The sequence below is a fragment of the Erinaceus europaeus genome, chromosome 16 (genome assembly GCF_950295315.1).
Source record: "Erinaceus europaeus chromosome 16, mEriEur2.1, whole genome shotgun sequence".
NCBI lineage: Eukaryota > Metazoa > Chordata > Mammalia > Eulipotyphla > Erinaceidae > Erinaceus > Erinaceus europaeus.
Window position 1 is genome coordinate 24133310 of NC_080177.1, and position 20465 is coordinate 24153774.

Here is a 20465-nt window from a genome sequence, read left to right on the forward strand (position 1 = left end):
TTGAGGACTGGAAGGAAAGGACCAGGGTTTAGGGTGGAGGGTGCCTCTGGGGACTGGGATATACTAAGGACCACTTTTGTACTTGGGGTGGATGGGGGAGGGGGCGGGCATGAGGATGGTAGGGCCAGGGTCACAAGAGGAAGAGTGGGTGGGTGTGGGGGTTGTGAGTGAGCTTCCACTGCGGGGAGAGGAAGGACTGAATGTATGCATTCGACTCCAGGGATACCCAAAGATAGTCCATGCTTTGTGCCTGCTGGCTCTGCAGTGACACCGACTGAGGTTGGAAGGCTTCTGGAGGGGCCCTGGCTTATGCTCAAGAAGCAGGACATAGACCTCAGGGCCTGGCTGGGGCCTGGAATAGCTCCGGGCATCCTCCTCTTCACAGCATAGCCCTCTGGAGCTGGAGGGAGTTAGGGCCCAGCTCCTCCTCCCCCAGCCTGTTTCTTCACCTGACACCCCCTCACCACCCCTAGGCCACCCGCCCTGGCCAGCCGCTTCTCTGCTAATAATACACAGCACCCCAGGAGGGGGTAAACGGGCGATTCGTTTGTTTTTCCTGAGTTTGACCCTTGGGTAAAACTCTTTCCCCCCAAATGTTTGGGGTGTGGGGGTGGTTCAGTGAAAGCGCTAAACCAGGCCCTTTGAAATGCAGAAGAAGCTTGGGGGAAGCCCCCTTTGATATGCAGCGTGGAGACCAGGCACTTAAAACCCCGGTTAATTCCCCGGCTTTATTGGAGGCAGAGAAAGGGAAGAAGAGGAAACCCACGGCCGGTCATTAAAGTCCGGGGGAGCCACTTGAAAAGCCCAGAGCTGGGGGGGGGGGGGCGGGATCAGGAAGGCGCAGGGCCCTGGGAAAAGCGTCCTCCGTTCGGCGACTTCTAATCCTGGTTCCCACCCGGACAGATGAGGTGGAGGGCGGGGGCGTGGAGGGGGTGGCAGCGCCCTGGATGGAAGCGGTTGCTGTGGAAACCGAGTTGGGCGCTGGGAAGAGAAGGTCCAGAGGCAACGTGGCAGGTCCCTGATGGAGCCGAGACCTCGCGAGTGTGTGGCACTAGTGGTCTGGGGGCTGCCAGGACCACGACCTCAGAGGCCTGGTCTGGGTCATTAGAAACATCTGCTCCTATGGGGCTGGCGGTTGGGGCCAGCGTGTGGAGCGTGTGTGTTACCGTGTGCAAGGACCTGGGTTCAATCCCACAGTCCCCTACTGCAGGGGGCGGGTTCATGTTCTCTGAATCAATGTTGCATTTGTCTATTTCTCTCTCTGTCTCTCTCACTCTGTCTCTCTCTCTCTCTCTCTCTCTCTCTCTCGTCCTTCTTGAATTCTTTCTGTCTCTATCAATATAAATAAATAGCCAGGCAGTGGTGCACCTGGTTGAGGGCACAGATCACAATGTGCAAGGACCCTGGTTCAAGCTCCTGGTCCCCACCTGCAGGAGGGAAGCTTCAGGGACTGGTGAAGCAGTGCTGCAGGCATCTCTCTTCTTTCTCTCTCCCCTTTCTATTTCTGTCTTCTCAAATTAATAAATACAATTTAAAGAAAAATAATGCAATATATTTAAATAAATAAAATTAATTTAGAAAGAAAAAGAGAAAGAGAGCACTTGCTCCCTGGCCAGCACATTTAGCTCATCTGGGAGTCAAACAAATGACCCAGGTTTGAGTCCAGTCCCCACTGTGATGGGGGAAGCTTTGGTGCTCTGGTATTTCTACTTCTCTCCCTCTGTCTCTCTGTCTCAGCTGACAAAGTCGGCTCAGGTCTGTGAAGCCAGCTCCTCCACGCCTCTCCCTACACCATGGAAAAGGTAGGATGCCTGAGGGATACTGGTGTTTGTTTGTTGTTTTTTTTTTTTTTGACAAGGATGGGCCTCTGAGGATACCAGACTTACTGGTGGCATCCCCAGCAGGGAGGAAAGACTGGGTGCAGAAACACCAGAGGCCCCAAGGGTATCTGGCACCTGCAGGATTGAGAATTTTAGAACTACCCCATTCTCATCCCCAAAAGAGACAAATCCAGTCTGGGTGCTTCAATCCTGAGCTTCCCAAAACTTGTAGGACTTTGGGCTGCAGTGTCCAGGGCTGAGGATGGCCACAGGTGGCAGTGTGGATGCTTACGGCCTTTGGACAGATGACCAGGAGACAGTTTGCTTGCTGCCAGTTAAGCCCTCTGTGGCTTGCTCTGGGCTTGGGTTTTGATCTCAAGGGTAGGAAGGGAAATCTGGAGGTAGGAGGCAGAAGAGGGGGAACAGAGAAGATACCAAGCTGGCCCTCCTATTTTAAACAGGTCTGGGCAGAGCACTGATAAGTTCTGGGGTGATGATACTAAGGTGTACATTTGCATTGTGGCGGAGCTGACCTCTGTACCACACAGGTCCTGGTTCAGTGGTTTCAGGGCTCACTTGCACTGTACCTCAACACAAATCCCCTCTGCCCTCCCTCACCTCAGGAATTCAGGGATCATGTCCATTTGGAGGAGCAGTGCCTCCCTTGGCACCTCCCAATTGGATACCAGTGCCCATTGGGCTGAGCAGGTCATGGGATCTAACTGACCCTCCCAAAGCCTGTTCCTGTGTCAGAGCAAATGTTTATAATTGTGTGCCATTGTGGGTCTAAGGCAGGGACCAATGAACAGAAATAACGTCCTCCACTGGGCAGCAGTATTAGGTATAGCTGTGACTTAGAAAGGAAGTGAAGTCAGGACAGTAGAATAAATGGTATATATACATATATATATGACACACACATATGCATATATGGGATATATATATACATATATATATGTATGTATGTATTCAACCCATATCTATGACCTTGGGAGAACAACTGGAATTTCCAATGGAGACAGATGAGGGACACAAAACTCTGGTGGTAGCAACTACACCCTTCTTTAATTATAATTTTGTAAATCAATATTAAATCTCTAAGCAAAAATTCTGAACAAAAGAAAAAAATCAAAAGAAATAAGGTCCTCTAAGTTCTTTTAGCTCAGGATAAACAAAGCACCTAGAAGTCACGGGAAAAGTAACGATTTTTCTGCCCACCATGTGGGCCCCTGTGAGAAATAAAGGAGCACAGGGTAACCAGCAGAGCAGCTCCCTGGGGTACTGCCATTCACCCAGCTGTCCCTGCCTTGCTCACCTGGTGGCCAAAAAGTGGAAGGGGCTCTAGTGCCTGTATCATCACTCCTCTCTCATCTCTAGTCTCTGCATGAAATCAAAGGTCTCCGCAGAATTTCACTAGAGCACCGTCACCCCTCCCCAGCTCCATGCCTTCTAGAAGTCTACAGCAGAGGTGTTATTTTTCTCTTTCCCTCCCCAAGTGCAGGGAAGGCAGGGCTTGTGCAAGGGGGGGTGGGAAGTCAGGCTCCCAAAAGGCCAGTTGGGAAGCAGAATCAAATTAAGAAGAAGAAGAAACTGTGTGGCAGCAGAGCACAGGACTCGCACGTGTGATGTTCTAAGTTCAATCCCTGGCACCACATAGGACAGAGCGCTGGTAATTAATTAACTCATTATTTTTTATAAATGAATCTTTTTTAAAAAATATTTTTTAATATTTATTTACTTATTCCCTTTTGTTGCCCTTATTATTTTATTGCTGTAGTTATTATTGTTGTTGATGATGATGTTGTCATTGTTGGATAGGACAGAGAGAAATAGAGAGAGGAGGGGAAGACAGAGAGGGGGAGAGAAAGACAGACACCTGCAGACCAGCTTCACTGCTTGTGAAGCGACTCCCCTGCAGGTGGGGAGCCGGAGGCTTGAACCAGGATCCTCACACGGGTCCTTGCGCTTTGCACCACATGAGCGTAACCTGCTGCATTACCGCCTGACTCCCCCTTTTTTATTCTTTGAAATTTTTTTACGTATTTATTTTATTTGGTAGGGTAGAGAGAAATGAAAAGGGGGAAGGGGGAGCTAGAGAGGGAGAGAGAGAGAGATACCTGCAACACTGTTTCCCTGCTTGTGAAGTTGTTCTCCCCTGCAGGTGGGGACCAGGGGCTTGAACCGTGGTCCTTGCACATGCTAACATGGTACACTCAATGGAGTGCACCACTGTCCAGCCCCTAATTCTCCCTTGTTTATTATTATTATCATTGTTGTTGTTGTTGTTGTTAAGAGATGGGGACAACTCAAATGAAGATAGAGAACACCAACAAATGAAAAAGGAAGGGAAGGTGATAGAGGGGAAGGTGTGGTGCCCAGAGATGAGGAAGACTGAGAAGAAGAGGAAGACTGCAGGGGCCAGCCCCAAGGCAAATCAAGTGCTGGCCACATTTGCACATTGGTGCTGCTAGGGAAAGGCCTGGTGTGTGTGTGTGTGTGTGTGTGTGTGTGTGTGTGTGTGTGTGTGGTCTGTTGGGAATATGTGTGTTTGCCTTGGTGTGTGCATGAGAGAGGCGCCTGGATCTGTCTATGGAGACACACACACACACACACACACACACACACACACACACACACACGGCTATGGAGTTGACTGATGCCAGAAACTTCTGCATTCCTCTGAACCCCAAAGCCAGCACTCTTTCCAAAATGCTTTCTCATTATTTACAGGCACACACACACACACACACACACACACACACACACACACACACCCCGGTCCCCTGTACTCGGCTCTTGTTTCTCTATTTCTGTGTGTTGGCTCACTGGAGACTCCTTCCTCTCTGCTCTGTAATGCAACTGTAAAAACACCTGCATTTTATTAATGCTGCCTGGAGCCTGAGGCTCTCCCCCCACGCTCCTCCTTCTCCATGCTCAGTGGAGCAGAGCGCCAGGGTTAACCCTATGTGTCTGTCCTGGTTAACCCTGTTCTCTGTCCAGAGATGTCAATCTCCAGGCGGGGCACAGGGTATGCAGAGACAGGGCAGGGGTCCCTGGGTCCCCTAGTTGGCATTCAGGGAGCTCCTGTACTTCCACCCTTCCCTTGTCCTAAAGTCTTGTTTACTGCTCTTGTCACTGTTCCTTCAGTCCCCTCTTTACAGAGTTCAGATACTGCTTTGCCTTGAACCCTCCTTGCTCAAACTCGTCAGAACACTGGCCCTTTAAGTATCTACTCCACCCTTTTGCCTTTAGGATCACTGGGACTAAAGCATTCCAGAAACAGAGTGACTCTCCTTTTTAAAAACCTTTTCAGCAAGGAAAGAATAAAGAATATAAAAAATGTTCCATAATCCTATCACTGGGAAAGACCTGGTAACATTTCTTTAATGCAATACATGCACATGGCTTAAAAAAAAAGTTTGTTTTTTTTTTTAAAGCATAGGATGGTATCACATGAAATTTAAGTTTGCTCCTTCCCAAAGTAATGCTTGCTAACTGTTTCATGTGAGTCCTTTAAAAAAAATAGTAAGTAAAATAAAAGTGAGCCTGGAGTTCATGTCATATCAGTGCACAAAGCTCTCATCTTCACTTCAGTTATTGTTTTTAATGGTCATATATTAATCTGGAGTTCACTGAACCACACTTGGTTTAACCAGTGCCTTGGTGGTGGACACATAGCTTTGTCCAGTTTATACGTCTCAGGGGCATGTCTGCAGTGAGGACTTTCGATACGTGCCTTGGGTGGTTGTCTGCTGACTTATAGGATATGCTCACTTAACATGCTTGCCTTCATTTTTCCCCTATCAGGCAAACTCTTAGTCATTTCTCAGAATTCAGCTCCAATTTTATCTCCTCTGTGAAGCCTTCCCTGGTTGCTCCAGGAACTCCTAAGCTCTATATTCTATGTTTCTTTCTTTCTTTTTTTTTCTTTCTTTCTTTTTTGTCTCCAGGGTTATTGCAGGGGCTGGGTGCCTGCACTACAAATCCACTGTTCCTGGAGGCTGTTTTTTTTTCCTTTTTGTTGCCCTTGTTTTATCATTGTTGTAGTTATCATTATTGTTGTTATTGCTGTCATTGTTGTTGCATAGGACAGAGAGAAATAGAGAGAGGAGGGGAAGACAGAGAGAGGAAGAGAAAGATAAAAACCTGCTACATCACCGTCTGTGAAGCGACCCCTCTGCAGGTGGGGAACATGCGGCTTGAACCGGGTTCCTTACACCATTCCTTCTGCATCACACCAAGTGCGCTTAACCCACTGTGCTACCACCCAGCCCCCGTATTCATTCTTCCTTCCTTCCTTCCTTCCTTCCTTCCTTCCTTCCTTCCTTCCTTCCTTCCTTCCTTCTTTTTCTTTCTTTCTTTCTTTCTTTCGTTTTTTGAGTTACATATTCCCTTCTTCTTCTTCTTCTTCTTTTTTAAAAGGAAATATTGACAAAACCATAGGATAAGGGGGGTACAATTTCACACAATTCCCACCACCAGAACTCTGTATCCCATCCCCTCCCCTGGTAGCTTTCCTATTCTTTATCCCTCTGGGAGTATAGACCCAGGGTCATTGTGGGATGCAGAAGGTGGAAGGTCTGGCTTCTGTAATTGCTTCCCCGATGAACATGGGTGTTGACAGGTGGATCCATACTCCCAGCCTGCTTCTCTCTTTCCCTAGTGGATTGGGGCTCTGGGGAATCGGAGCTCCAGGACACATTGATGGGGTTGTCTGTCCAGGGAAGTCTGGTTGGCATCGTGCTAGCATCTGAAACCTGGTGGCTGAAAAGAGAGTTAACATACAAAGCCAAACAAATTGTTGACCGATCACGAACCTAAAGACTGGAGTAGTGCAGATGAAGAGTTGGGGGTCCTCCATTTTGTAGATAGCTAGTAGGCATATTTTAGTTATATTCCAAAGGGCCTGTGGCATGCTAGTTTTGTTTGTTTGTTTGTTTGGTTGGTTGGTTGTTTTTTTTTCCCCTGAGCCTGAAATCTGATATGCAGGATGATCCAAGTTATTGCCTGGGGAGATGATGTCATGGCTTGGAAAAAGGACCAGAAAGCTAGATCAGGGAAGATAGTAGCTCCCCAATATGGGAAAGGGGCAGAAATATTGTTGAATGTAAACCCCATCAATTTGATCTGATCTGGGGCCCATATTCAGCTTAGGAGCCTATGTGACCTCTGTATCCCTGTAGATCTGAGCTCACATTCTGTGGTCATGAGTAGGAACATTCCAAGCTGCCCCAGTATCGACCCATCTTCCTCAGGTGTAGCATAGAGTATGTTGTCCATCTTCCCTTCCGAGTATGGAACATTCTTTACCGTTGTTCATCCAAGTTGAGGGCAAGGCCCACAAAGGGGTCTATTTTGTTGTTCCTGATAGAGATGACCAGTAACAATGGGGAGAGGGATTTATTTGAGGTCTAGGTCCATCATGTCTATTTGGGAATCTCAGGACTCCCTGAATAGGGCATCCACTGGTGGGGTGGCCTGATAGAGACTAAAGAGTCATTGTTAAAGTATGCCAGTCTCTTGCCCTTATTCAGCTTTTGCAGTCCTTGCTTTGATAAGGTTAGCTATGGAGTGAGTGAGAGAACTGTAATTGTAATAGGAAGTAGGTGAGGAGGGGTAACACTCTCACCTCACCTTAAGGTAGCTCAGTGCTTTAGCATGTTGGTTCTCTCTCTCTTCCTTTCTCTCTCCCTCTCTCCCTCTCTGTCATTAGGCTTTCATTTCTCTAACTTTTTCAGATAGGGAGAGAGACACAGAGAGAGAACCAACCACAGCACTGAATGAGTCCCCTCGATGCTGTGGAAGCCAAGAATCTGAGCCTGGGTTGCACACATGACAAAGTAAGCACCTTCCCCGGTGAGCTACCTCACCACCCCCTGAGAGTCAGTTCTCTATCTGAGATGTTGAGATGACTGCATGGATAGCGTTCCTCCTGGGGCACAATGCTCTTGTCTTTTTAAAAACTGTTCTTTGTGCTATTCCATTTCTGAGAATTTCCTCCTCTGCCTAACAAAAACATGAAACAGGGACTTGATGTTTGGACACCCATATCCCTATAGGATTAGCCTCAGTAAGAGCCTTAGATGGAAACAACCTAAATGCTCACTGGCAGGTGGGGAGATAAAGTGTGGTGTGTACAATGGAGTACTACTCCACCTTAAATAAATACTTATTTATTTAATATAGAGACAAGGAGACAGAACGGCAGAGAATGAGAGAAAGAAGAGAGAGAAAGAGACAGAGAGAGAGAGAGAGAGAGAGAGAGAGAGAGAGAGAGGGAGAGAGAAAATGAGAATAAAGCTTCCTCCAATGCAGTGAAGGGTACACTTGAGCCCAGGTCACTCACATGGCAAAACAGTGCACTAACCAAGGAAGCTATTTTGTTGGCCCATAACTCTACTTTAAAAAAGAATAGAAGTCTGGCACATGCTATAACATGGATGTTAAGTGACAGAGGCCAGCCTTGAAGAAAGAACAAATACTGTGTGATTCTGCCGACAGGAAGCACCCAGAGTCAGCAGATTCACAGACACTAAATAAGGTGATAAGCTTGCCAGGATCTGGGAAGGAAGAGGGAGGGATGGACAGTCAGTGCTTAAGGACAAAAGACATTCAGTTTTGCAAGATGAAAATAGTTGAAGAGACTGAGGGTGGTAGGGTTTGCACAGCAATGTGATTGGACCGGTTGCCATGGAAACTTGTGCTTTAAAATAGTGCATTTAATGTGATTTCTATTTCACCTCAACAGTGAGACTTCTTTTTTCCTTTTTAATTTTTTTATATTTACTTATTTATTTTCCCTTTTTGTTGCCCTTGCTTTTTATTGTTGTTGTAGTTATTATTGCTGTTGTTATTGATGTCGTCAGTGTTGGATAGCACGGAGAGAAATGGAGAGAGGAGGGGAAGACAGAGAGGGGGAGAGAAAGATAGACACCTGCAGACCTGCTTCACTGCCTGTGAAGCGACTGACTCCCTTGCAGGTGGGGAGTCGGGGGCTCGAACCGGGATCCTTACGCCGGTCCTTGTGCTTCGCGCCACGTGTGCTTAACTCACTGCGCTACCGCCCGACTCCCACAGAGAGACTGTTTTCTCCTGTGGATCCAAGTCATCCTCCTCTTCCCCCTACAGGCCACACTGACCATCAAAGGTCCGAGAATCCTTTTCCTATTTCCAGCTCTTTCCAGGGAAGGGAGCCCATTCCATTACTAGGAAATCTTTTTCAAGTGGCTTAAAGCCCCAGACATACTTTTAATGTTTTATTTTATTTATTGGATAAAGGCAGAGAGAAATCATGAGGGAATAGAGAGATAGATAGAGAAAGAGAGAGACACCTCAAGACCTACTTCGTCACTTGTGAAGCTCCCCACCACTGCAGGTAGGAACTTGGAGTTTGAACTCAGGTCCTTGTGCTTTTGTAACCTGTGCACTCAACCAGGTACACCACCACCTAGCTCCTGCCCCAGACATTCTTGGTACTGGCTTTCTTGTGCTGCATCAGAACTGAATCCTTCTTTGGTATATAAGTGCTGTCAGGACACTGAGGCCTTAAACTCCTCACACTCTCAGAGGTGAGCGTACCAGCCCAGCATCTGTGCTGAGGGCACCAATCAAAAGGTGACACCTCCTGTCCAGATCCCTTCTTGCCCTCTGGGCCTCAGCGGAGCTGGAATTACAGGAGCTGGTGGTCCTGGTAGAGACAGAGCACCTGCCCTCACCCCCTACATCCCCTGCCCCCACCCTCCTCCACTTTGCCTCTGCCTGCCTCTGTCTCCTGTGGAGCTGTCTGTTGAGATCCCAGGACAGAGCTCTCCAGGGCAGGAGCCCTGACTCATTTCACAACCCCTGGAAGGTAGGCCTGCAGGGCATGAGCCCTGCTGCTGCCTGGAAGCTGCTGACTTTGTCAAGTGAGAAACTTCAAAGCGCTCATGAGAGACCGGGGCTGAGAAAGGCCTCATCACCTGGGCCTACCTACGGATGGACCGCAAGCCTGCAGGGCCTGATGCTTGAGAGAGTTTGGAGGAAGTGTAGCCCTCTCTGCTGTGAGGACTGCCTCCCACTCCACTTCACCAACCAAGCCCCCCCCCCCCTTTCAGGGCACAGGAAGAGGGAGGACTGTGGCTAAATGGTGGCTCCATGCTCAGTGACTCGGATGCTATTGTACCTGCAGCAAATAATATTACTCCTGCATTCACACACCAGGCTGCTCAGCCCTGGCGTATCAGTCAGCAGGCTGGAACTCAGCCCGAGGAAAATGAGAGTTCTCAGATGCTTCACAGAACTGAAGCTGAACTGAGGATGAGGAGTCCTCAACAGCAGAAACTGGGTGTGAGGTATGTGACGGGCTCTCACATGAACACACTTTGGGGCTAGGCAGTCACACGTTACCATGAGCCAAGTAAGACCTGGGCTCTAGTTCCTGGTCCCCGCCTATAGGGGAGAAGCTTTACAGGCAGTGAAGCAGTGCTGCAGGTGTCTCTCTTTCTCTCTCCCTTCTCACTTTCTTTGTTCTATCAAATAAAGAAAAAAAAAGGGGGGGCCAGGTGGTGGTGTACCTGGTTAAGTGCTCACATTACAGTGCATAAGGACCCAGGTTCAAGCCCTGGTCCCCATCTGAAGGGGAAGCTTCACAAGTGGTGAAGTAAAGCTGCAAGTGTCTCTGACTTTCTCTCTCTCTATCTCCCCCTCTCCTCTCAATTTCTCTCCATCTCTATCCAATAATAAATAAATAAAATATTTGTGGTCTGGGAGGTGGCACAGTGGTTAAAGCACTGGATTCTCAACCATGAGGTCCTGAGTTCAATCCCTCGCAGCACATGTACCAGAGTGATGTCTGGTTCTTTCTCTCTCAGCCTATCTTTCTCATAAATAAATAAATTCTTAAAAAAAAATAAAATATTTTTTAAAAAGAAAAAAGAAAGAATGAAAGAGAAAGAAACAGAAAGAAAAATGGTTGCCAGGAGTGGTAGTCATAATGGCACTGAGCCACAGCAAGAACCCTGGTGGCAATTAAAAATAAGGTAAGATCTGATGAAATAAGGATAAAGAAAGAAGGAAAAGAACAATGACCAGGCACAGTGAATTTGTTGTGCAGGTTCTGAGCCCCACCAATAAATCTGGTGACAATAAAACAACAAAAACAATAACAACAGCAATAAAAAAAACCCTTAGCACAGTTTGCGCATCTAAGGATGTTTTGATCTTTTCTTTCCTCAAGAAGTTGAGTGAGATGTCTGACAGAGTCAATTCTAGATGCCCTAGGTGGATTTTTCATTGTGAGCAGCTTGCCAAGGCCCTGTCCTCTATCTGTAGGCATTTTGGTAATGCATGAGTTAATATTTGGGTTACTTTTTATTCTTTTTTTTTAATTGCAATGTATGCATTTATTTTTTCTTGTCCCTGCCTTGCCCTTACTCTACAGACTCACAGAACAAATCTCAGCAAACTCAGGGAACCATATGCTGCATAAGGAATGGAAAAATTTGCCCATGCCCCCAGTGACAAAGAAAGGGACTGTATCCATGTTACTCATCACTGAATACTCAGCACCTTGCAGGTGGGTAGGGGCCCAGGGAGCAAAAAACAGGAGGACTTGCATGTATGAGGCCTTGGACTCTATCCCTGCTATAACATATGCCACGTGGGAGATCCAATGATTTCTTTCATTAAATAGATACAGGGCTGGGGTGTTGATTATGCAAATGACTTTCCTGCCTGAGGCTCTGAGGTCCCAGGTTCAATTCCCAACACCACCATCAGCCAGAGCTGACTAGTGCTCTGCTTTTATTTTCTTTCATTTCCTTTCCTTCTTTCCTTCCTTCCTTCTCTTTGTATCTCTCACAGTATTGTAAAATAGATAAATATACAGACATGTTTTCTGCTTGCTTCTGTGGAGTTAGGATCTTGTGCACTTGTGATTTTACTACTCCCAGGTTGACATTTTTTTTTTTCTCATCCAGATACGGGGGGGAGGGGGGGAGAGGGAGAGAGAGAGGAAGAGGGAGAGGGAGGGAGAGAGAGAGAGAGAGAGAGAGAGGTGATATACTACCAGATATTTCTCCTGTGCTGTGGCTTTCCCACATGGTGCCAGGGCTTGAACTGGGCCACACACAGGCAAAGGCTGATACTCTACTCAATGAGCTATCTCTCTGTCTGTTTATTTTAGCAGATCTCTGCTCAGCTCTGGCTTATGGTGGTTCTGGGGACTGAACCTGGGACTTTAAAGGCCCAGGTATGAAAATCTTTTGCATAACTATTACTCTATCTCTTCTGCCCAAATACATCTTTAAAAACAGTGGCTGGCAAATCCAGGACTTCTAGCTATATAAATATAATCATACAGACTATATAAATATATATAGTCACAGAGAGTTCACATGCACTGTTAGAAACTCCACAGCTAATCAGCAAGGAAGCCAGCAGGGTTTATGCTGTCCAGTTTACAGGCAGAGACTACTTTCCTCCTCCCCACCCCCTACCTTGCAGGAAGCTGTGTGGCTTACTTGTCAACACCCTTTGATGGGGCTTGGGTGTCAGGTACCTCTATAGTCAGAAGCAGTGACCAAGGCTGAGTTTTGATGGAGCTGTGCCTCAGACAGGATGGGTAGGCCTCAATGGTAAAATTGGAACTTTTTGGAACTATGGTAAAATGGTAAAATTGGAACTAGTGATTGGCAGGGTACTGACTTGGTCTTCTGGAGCTGGAGTTGTCCTGGCCTACATTCACCAAGCAGCCAATCATAGGGGCCTCTGGAGGTGTTTCTGGAAGTGCATTTCTCCCAGCCTGGCCCCATGGGACTGAGGCAGGGTGGGACTGTCTCCTCTAGCACAGGGTCCTGAGAAATTAAAGCTTAAGGGACAGTGCACTTGCCTTGTTCTTTCTCTGCAGAGCTTAATCTCTCTCTCTCTCTCTCTCCCATCATTATCACTGGGACTTCACAGTTCTAGACTAATTTTTTCATATAGAAAGAGACAGAGGGAGAGTAGGAAAGACACTATAGCACCAATATTTCCTCAGTACTGTAGGGGTCAGGATTGAACCTGGATCCATTATATCATGAAACGGGTGCACTATTCATATGAGTTATCTTTTTTTTTCTTTTTAATTTGATCAGACAGAGAGAAATTGAAAGGGGAGGGGAGACAAAGAGGGAGAAAGACAGACACCTGCAGCACTGCTTCATCACTCATGAAGCTTCTACCCTGCAGGTGGCGACATAGAGCTTGAATTGGGGTCCTTGAGCATGGTGATAAAAATATTTTAATATATTTTTTTATTTATTCCTTCTTGTTGCCCTTATTGTTTTATAGTTGTAGTTATTATTGTTGTTATTGATGTCATTGTTGTTGGATAGGACAGAGAGAAATGGAGAAAGGAAGGAAAGACAGAGAGGGGGAGAGAAAGGTAGACACCTGCAGACCTGCTTCACTGCTTGTGAAGTGACTTCCCTGCAGGTGGGGAGCTGGGGGCTCAAACCAGGATCCTTACGTCCTTGTGCTTTGCGCCATGTGTGCTTAACCTGCTGTGCTACCTCTGGACTCCTGTGATTAAAATATTTTATTTAACAAAATGTCTTTAAGTTTTACCTATCGAGTTGTTAGAAAAGTCATTACGTATTTGCTATGTTTTTTTTAGAATTAAAAAAAATTTATAAAAAGGAAATATTGACAAAACCATAGGATAAGAGGGGTACAACTTCGCACAATTCCCGCCCCAGAACTCTGTATCCCGTCCCCTCCCCTGATAGCTTTCGTTTTCTTTATCCCTCTGGGAGTATGGACCCAAGGTCATTGTGGGATGCAGAAGGTGGAAGGTCTGGCTTCTGTAATTGCTTCCCCTCTGAACACGGGTGTTGATAGGTGGATCCATATTCCTAGCCTGTCTCTCTCATTCCCTAGTGGGGAAGGGCTCTGGGGAGCTCCAGGACATATTTAACCAGGTGCACCACTGCCCAGTCCCCAGGTGAGTTCTTTCCCAGTCTTCTTCCTTTTTTTCCTTCCTTTATTTGTTGTTGAGACTTTACTCCTCTGGGCCAACTTAGAGAGAGAGAGAGAGAGAGAGAGAGAGAGAGAGGAGAGATACTGCAGCAGCCCCAGAGCTCCCCGCCCTGTGACCTCCTCCTCCCCCCAGTGCTATGGTCCTCTCACATGGTGTACCAGGGACTTGAATCTGGGATGTATATGTAGCAAAAGAGATTCCTACCCAGGTGAGCTATCTCAGCATTTTCTTGTTCTGTCTTTCATGGAGAAGGGTCCCTGCTATTTGGTTGTTTTTTGGGGCTCTGAAAATTCTATTCCCTCGGTAACCTGTACTGAGTCAGAACATAAACAAGAAAGAAACTGGAACTTCCCAAATGTGCCCTGTATTTGGACTGAACTTCTCTTTGTCCTGGTCCTTAAAGCCATGGAGCTGAAAGCATAAGACAAAGACAGTGGCTGAGCCAGGTTGACTGGGTTCCTACCTTCCTTCCTTCCTTCCTTCCTTCCTTCCTTCCTTCCTTCCTTCCTTCCTTCCTTCTTTCTTTCTTTCTCTCTCTCTTTCTCTCTCTCTTTCTTTCTTTCTTTCTTTCTTTCTCTTCCTTCCTTCCTTCCTTCCTTCTGATTAATAATGATTTACAAGATTGTAGGATTACAGGGTATAACTCGATACTGCACCTACAACCAGAGTTCTGTGCCCCCTATCCTTCCAACAATAACTATGATCCTTCTCACAAAGTCTTAGAGACAAGTTGCTTGCTTCTGGTTGTGTGTGTGTGTGTGTGTGTGTGTGTGTGTGTGTGTGTGTGTGTGAGAGAGAGAGAGAGAGAGAGAGAGAGAGATTGTTCATGTGTTTCAGTTCTCTAGATTCCACATATGAGTAAAACCATCTGGTAGTTGTCTTTCTTCTCTTTACTTATTTCACTAAGCATAATCACCTCTAGTTCCATTCACTGCACCACCTCCCAGACCACTCTAGTTCCATCTATTTTGTCCTAAAGTATACAATATCTTCTCTTTTCATTACAGAGTATTATTCCATAGAGCATATATCCCATGATGTCTTCATCTGGGCATCTGTTGATGGTCATTCAGGCTGCTTCCACTCTTCATCTATTGTGAATGATGCAACTATGAACATAGGGGTGCATATGTCCTTTCAAATTAATGTTTGCATGCCCTTTGGATATATGCCTAGGAGTGGTATTGCTGGATCATAAGGTAATTTCATCTTTATTTGTTTAAGGAGTCTCCATACAGTCTTCCAAAGGTGAGCCAGGTTTTCAAACACCTTGGTTTGTTGTGCCTCAGTCTCCCTACCTATCACCCAGAGGGTTTGGAAAACCAGCCCAGGAAAATACCTGAGGTTGTCAACAGCTCTGATTCTCTAATTCTTATCCAGTCCCTACTCTTGTTCTCTCTCTCTTTTAATATATATATATATTCCTTTTGTTGCCCTTGTTGTTTTATTGTTGTAGTTATATTGTTGTCGACGTTGTTGGATAGGACAGAGAGAAATGGAGAGAGGAGAGAAAGATAGAGAGGGGGAGAGAAAGATAGACACCTGTAGACCTGCTTTACCGCCTGTGAAGCAACTCCTCTGCAAGTGGGGAGCCAGGGGCTAGAACCGGGATCCTTACGCCAGTCCTTGCATTTTGTGCCAGCTGCGCTTAACCCTCTGCGCTACTGCTCAACCCTCTCATTCTCTTGTTTTACTACTTTTTGTTGTTGTTGAGCTTTCACCACTCCAGGCCAACTCTTAGAGAGAGATAGAGAGATAGAGATAGGTCATAGCACTTGAAACTTCCTCCAGTGTGATAGGGATCAGGCTTGAACTCAGGTCTTGCACCTGGCAAAACAAGTAGCTTGCCAGGTGAGTTATCCCACTAGCCCCCAGCCTCTGCTCTTGAAATTTCTCCAGAGTCAAACTTCCCTCCACACAGTTTCTTTCTTTCTTTTTTAAATATTTATTTATTTATTCCCTTTTGTTGCCCTTGTTATTTTATTGTTGTGGTTATTATTTTGTTGTTATTGATGTCGTTGTTGGATAGGACAGAGAGAAATGGAGAGAGGAAGGTAAGACAGAGAGGAGGAGAGAAAGATAGACACCTGCAGACCTGCTTCATTGTTTGTGAAGTGACCTCCCTTCAGGTGGGGAGCCGGGGGCTCGAATCAGGATTCTTATGTGGTCCTTGTGCTTTCAGCCACGTGCGCTTAACCTGCTGTGCTACCGTTCGACTCCCCCCCTCCACACAATTTCTTGTTGTTCATTATGTGGCCCAAACAGCCTAGTGTACACCAAAGGCCTGAAATAGTAGTTGTTTTTCAGAGGCCTTCAGAAGCTCTTATGAAGCTCATGTGAGGCTTCTGGAATGACCATGGGTCATCACAGGTCGCCTCACAGGCAATTAGCTCACCCACTTAAAGTCCAGAAAATGACTTATTTACTGCGCAATCCTCTTTCTATTCACCTTGCCTCTCCCCTTGGAATTTTCTCCCCTCCATTTTCTTCTCTCACTCTTCCTCTTTCTGAGATCCAGGTCCCATATAACTGCAAAGACTCTGAGGCCTGGAACATCTCACAGAGCCTGGTTCCATAGTAATGAAGAGTTGGATGGTTTTCTCTTTTAGACCTATATTGAGGAGAGGGTTAGGAACAGGCTGAGAAGTGATCCCTGCTTCTTCTTCCATTTCCTGTTCCCCCTCTGGACCTGAGAGACCAGATTTTCTCCTTCTTCTTCTTCTTCATCATCTTCTTCTAACAGCATATTTTGGCAATGCCCCATTTTCTTCTGACAGAAGAAAAAAAATAACAGGCATATTTTGGGCGATTACTCAACTGGGGTCCTTTGTGACAGGATATGCAGCTGCGTGACTAATGGAACTGGCTTTCTCCTGGCTTCCTTCCCCTTTCAGAGCTCTTGTTTACTGCACCATACCAAAAAAAAAAAAGCCATATGCGACAGATTTTTCTTAAAACACAAGTACACACACACACACACACACACACACACACACACACACACACACCTTGTGAGATACACAAAGGCAATAAATCCTTTGGGTATTCCCTTTTCAGAGGAGCAAACTCCTCACTCTCTTCCTCCTTTTTCTTTTCAAAAACTCAGACTCTCGACTTGTGACATGTGAATCTTCTTCTCTCACCCCCATATTCCTGCTTTCTTCTAAACATATGTCTAGCAGATTCTGTGTGTGTGTATGTGTGTGTGAGAGAGAGAGAGAAAGAGAGAGAGAGAGAGAGAGAGAGAGAAGAGAGAGAGAAATGGAGTGGGGGAAGGGAATTAGATGGGAACCATATTTTTGGTGCTTAACTCAGCAGTTGCTAAAGGAAAGAATAATGGCTTCCAGGGATTTGGGACCCCCTAATCCCACCCCCACCCCAAGGCCTTTGTGTTTCCAGAATCTATGACAATTTTGTGGTGTAAGCAAAAGTTAGTCCAAAACATGAAACTTGCTTAATGGGGAAAGGTATGGTCTAAACAGGGAGGGACTGTCTATAGAGGAAATCCAAATCTGGCTGCCTTGAATTCAAACCATCGAACTTGTAGAAAAGCCACTCCTTAGCTGGTAATGTCAGATGACTAGAACTGGCCTCTCAGTTTTTCTAGAGCTCAATCATCTTTTCATTTCTGATGAAGAAAGTCAACTAGTAGCTTGGTTTGATGAGACACATTAGTATAGATGAGGTATAAGAATTTGTGCTCAAGTTAGAGTCTTCATTGTGATCTAGTATAACTCACTGAGTGTCTGCAGGTTTCAGTTGCTCCGCTGGTAAAATCAGGATTGTGCCCCTCTCTCACCTAGGTTATGGGTGGGGGGAGACAAGATAGAAGTCCAAGGCATGGGGGGCAACAAGAAAGAGAATGTAGATGTTACTTCTAGTGTTTTTTATTGAAGGTCTGGTTTAGACTTTCAACAGAGACTTGTCAATAAGAGCTATATGCTGATGAAGTGTAGAGTCTTTATACAGAGGCACAAGCTATACTGCTGTAGGGAAATATTTTGGGACTGGAATTGCCTCCACATTTTCTTACTCCCTAGTCATCTTCCACAATGAGACATAACTAGGAACACATTCCTTTCCTTGTCAGGAAGCTCACCAAGCCCAGACTAAAAGTACTACTAACCCCACCTCCCTTGCTCTTTCCTTTGTAGCTAAGTTATGCACATACTTTGGACACAAGCCCCTGTCCTAACTCTCCTCTCCTCTCCTCTCCTCTCCTCTCCTCTCCTCTCCTCTCCTCTCCTCTCCTCTCCTCTCCTCTCCTCTCCTCTCCTCTCCTCTCCTCTCCTCCCCTCCCCTCACCTCCCCTCCCCTCCCCTCCCTTCCCCTCCCCTCCCCTCCCCCCCCCCCCTCTCTCCAGGGATATTGCTGGGGTTTGGTGCCCTGCACCATGAATCCACTGCTCCTGGAGGCTGTTTTTTTTCCCTTTTGTTGCCCTTGTTTTTCCTTTCGTTGTTGTGGTTATTATTTTTGTTATTGCTGTTGTTGTTGGATAGGACAGAGAGAAACCGAGAGAAGAAGGGAAGACAGAGAGGGGGAGAGAAAGATAGACACCTGCAGACCTGCTTCACCACTTGTGAAGTGACTCCCCTACAGGTGGGGAGCCGGGGGCTCGAACTGGGATCCTTATGCTGGTCCTTGTGCTTCGCACCATGCACACTTAACCTGATGCGCTACCGCCCAAACCCCCCCTTTTTTTTAATGAGGAGGGAGGATTGAAATTGGGACTTTGTAGGCCCAGGCATGAAAGTGTTTTTGCAGAACCACTATGCTATTTCCCCACTCTCTAGCTAACATTTTTACTTCCTGGGCCCCTCCTCTGTATTTACTTTCCTTCTATTCTTCCCACCTCCACTCTCTTGGATCTTACTCACCTGTTACTTCTTGTAAGATCCAACGTAATATTTAGCTCCTCCTAGGGTCTCCACTGATTAAAAACACTTGGAACGAACACTACAAACCCCCAGTGAACCTAGCTCAGTTCTTGTGTTCTTGCCAATGGCCATCAATTTGATTTTGCCAGAAGGTAAACTGAGGCTGGGTCAGGTAACTAGCTGGCCTGGGGTTACACTGCAAGTCTAGAAAACAGGAATAGAAACCCCACATCCTGATTCAAGTTTGCCTGGACTCTTTAAGAGGTACCTTAGGTGGGGATGTCCCAGAACAGCTTCTCCTAGGCTGACCAGCTGTGAAAGGCTGTGTTGCAAGGGTTATTTTTTGCTTGGCTTAACTCTTGAAAAAACACCCCAAACTCCTAAAGTCAGCCTAAGAAAATCTATTTCTCACAATGTCATCTGCTTGCCAAGTTTAAACCAGGTCTATTACATCATGTAGAGCTTTGGGCCCCACTTTCAGTTTACAGTGGCACTCAGGTATCTGAATTGAGTTCAGAAATCACAGTTTATTGAAGGAAACAGATCACTAAGTCACTCCGCTGGAATGAAGCCTTCGGCATTGCTTATTTGGAGAGTAAGCATTGAATAATGTTCTCTTGGTTCTCCTGGACCTGGGTTAGCTAGAGATATTACACACAGGGCGTGGTCATCAAATGGCAGGAGGTTCCCAGGGCTAATAAAAAGAGGGGAAAGGCAGGTGGCGCAAAGCGCATAGACAGGTGTTTATAAGGATCCCAGTTTGAGCCCCCACCTCTCCACCTGCAAGGGAGTCACTTCACAGGCAGTGAAGCAGGCCTGCAGGTGTCTATCTTTCTCTCCTCCTCTCTCAATTTCTCTCTGTCCTATGCAACAATAATGATGACATCAATAACAACAACAGTAGTAACTACAACAAGAACAAAAAAGGCAACATGTTAAAAAAGAGAAAAAGAGGGGAAAGGATGGTGAGGTGAGACTCGGCATTGACTTGACTTTTCAGGTTTTTTTTTTTTTTTAGGAAATTTGCAAGTCAACTGGTAAGCATAATCCTTATGAAAAGTTAAGTATTATAAAGTTACAATTATAATACATTACAGTACAAGCAAAGTACATACTAAAAGTCAAACTCATTCTAAGTATTTTTACTATAATTCACTGTTGTCTGTATTCTTGAATTACATGTTTATCATTACATATTATGTCTATATGACAGGAAAATCACTCCTTTACATAGGCAGTCACGTTGTGTTGCTACCCTAGAATCAGTCATAGTGAAGACATTTATACCATAGAAACTGACACATTCTGCACACATTGGTTTTTTTTTTTTTACTGGCTAAACTTTAAAACTCTTTTTAAATAGTTTAATAAAGACATAGAGAAAATAAAAGGGGAGATAGAGAGGGAGATAGGGAGGGAGACATCTGCAGCACTGTTTCACTTGCTTGTGAAGCTTCCCCCTGCATGTGGGGACTGGGGGCTTGAGCCTGGGTCCTTGGGGATGGTAACACAAGTGCTCAACTAAGTGTACCCTTGTTTCCTGTCTAATCTTGAGAGAGATAGAAAGAATGTTAGCAAGATAGATTAATTTTTTTTCACCAGAGCACTGCTCAGCTCTGGCTTATGGTGGTGCAGAAGATTGAACCTAGGATTTGGGGGTCTCTTTGCATAACCGTTACGCTGTCTGCTCCCTTCAAGATAGACTGAACATAAAAAGGTGTCATATCTATAGCAATGATGTGAAAAATTCAAAGAACTGAAGTAAGTTCTCTC

General features: G+C 45.9%; 1 long non-coding RNA gene across 1 annotated transcript in view; it reads left to right on the top strand.

The window, feature by feature from the left end:
• LOC132533424 (uncharacterized) overlaps window positions 1-20465 on the top strand; it is a 44040-nt gene that overhangs the window by 7663 nt on the left and 15912 nt on the right. The window contains exon 2 of the long non-coding RNA XR_009545298.1: window positions 1738-1802. This is a non-coding gene — a long non-coding RNA (uncharacterized LOC132533424). The remainder of the gene's footprint in view (window positions 1-1737; window positions 1803-20465) is intronic.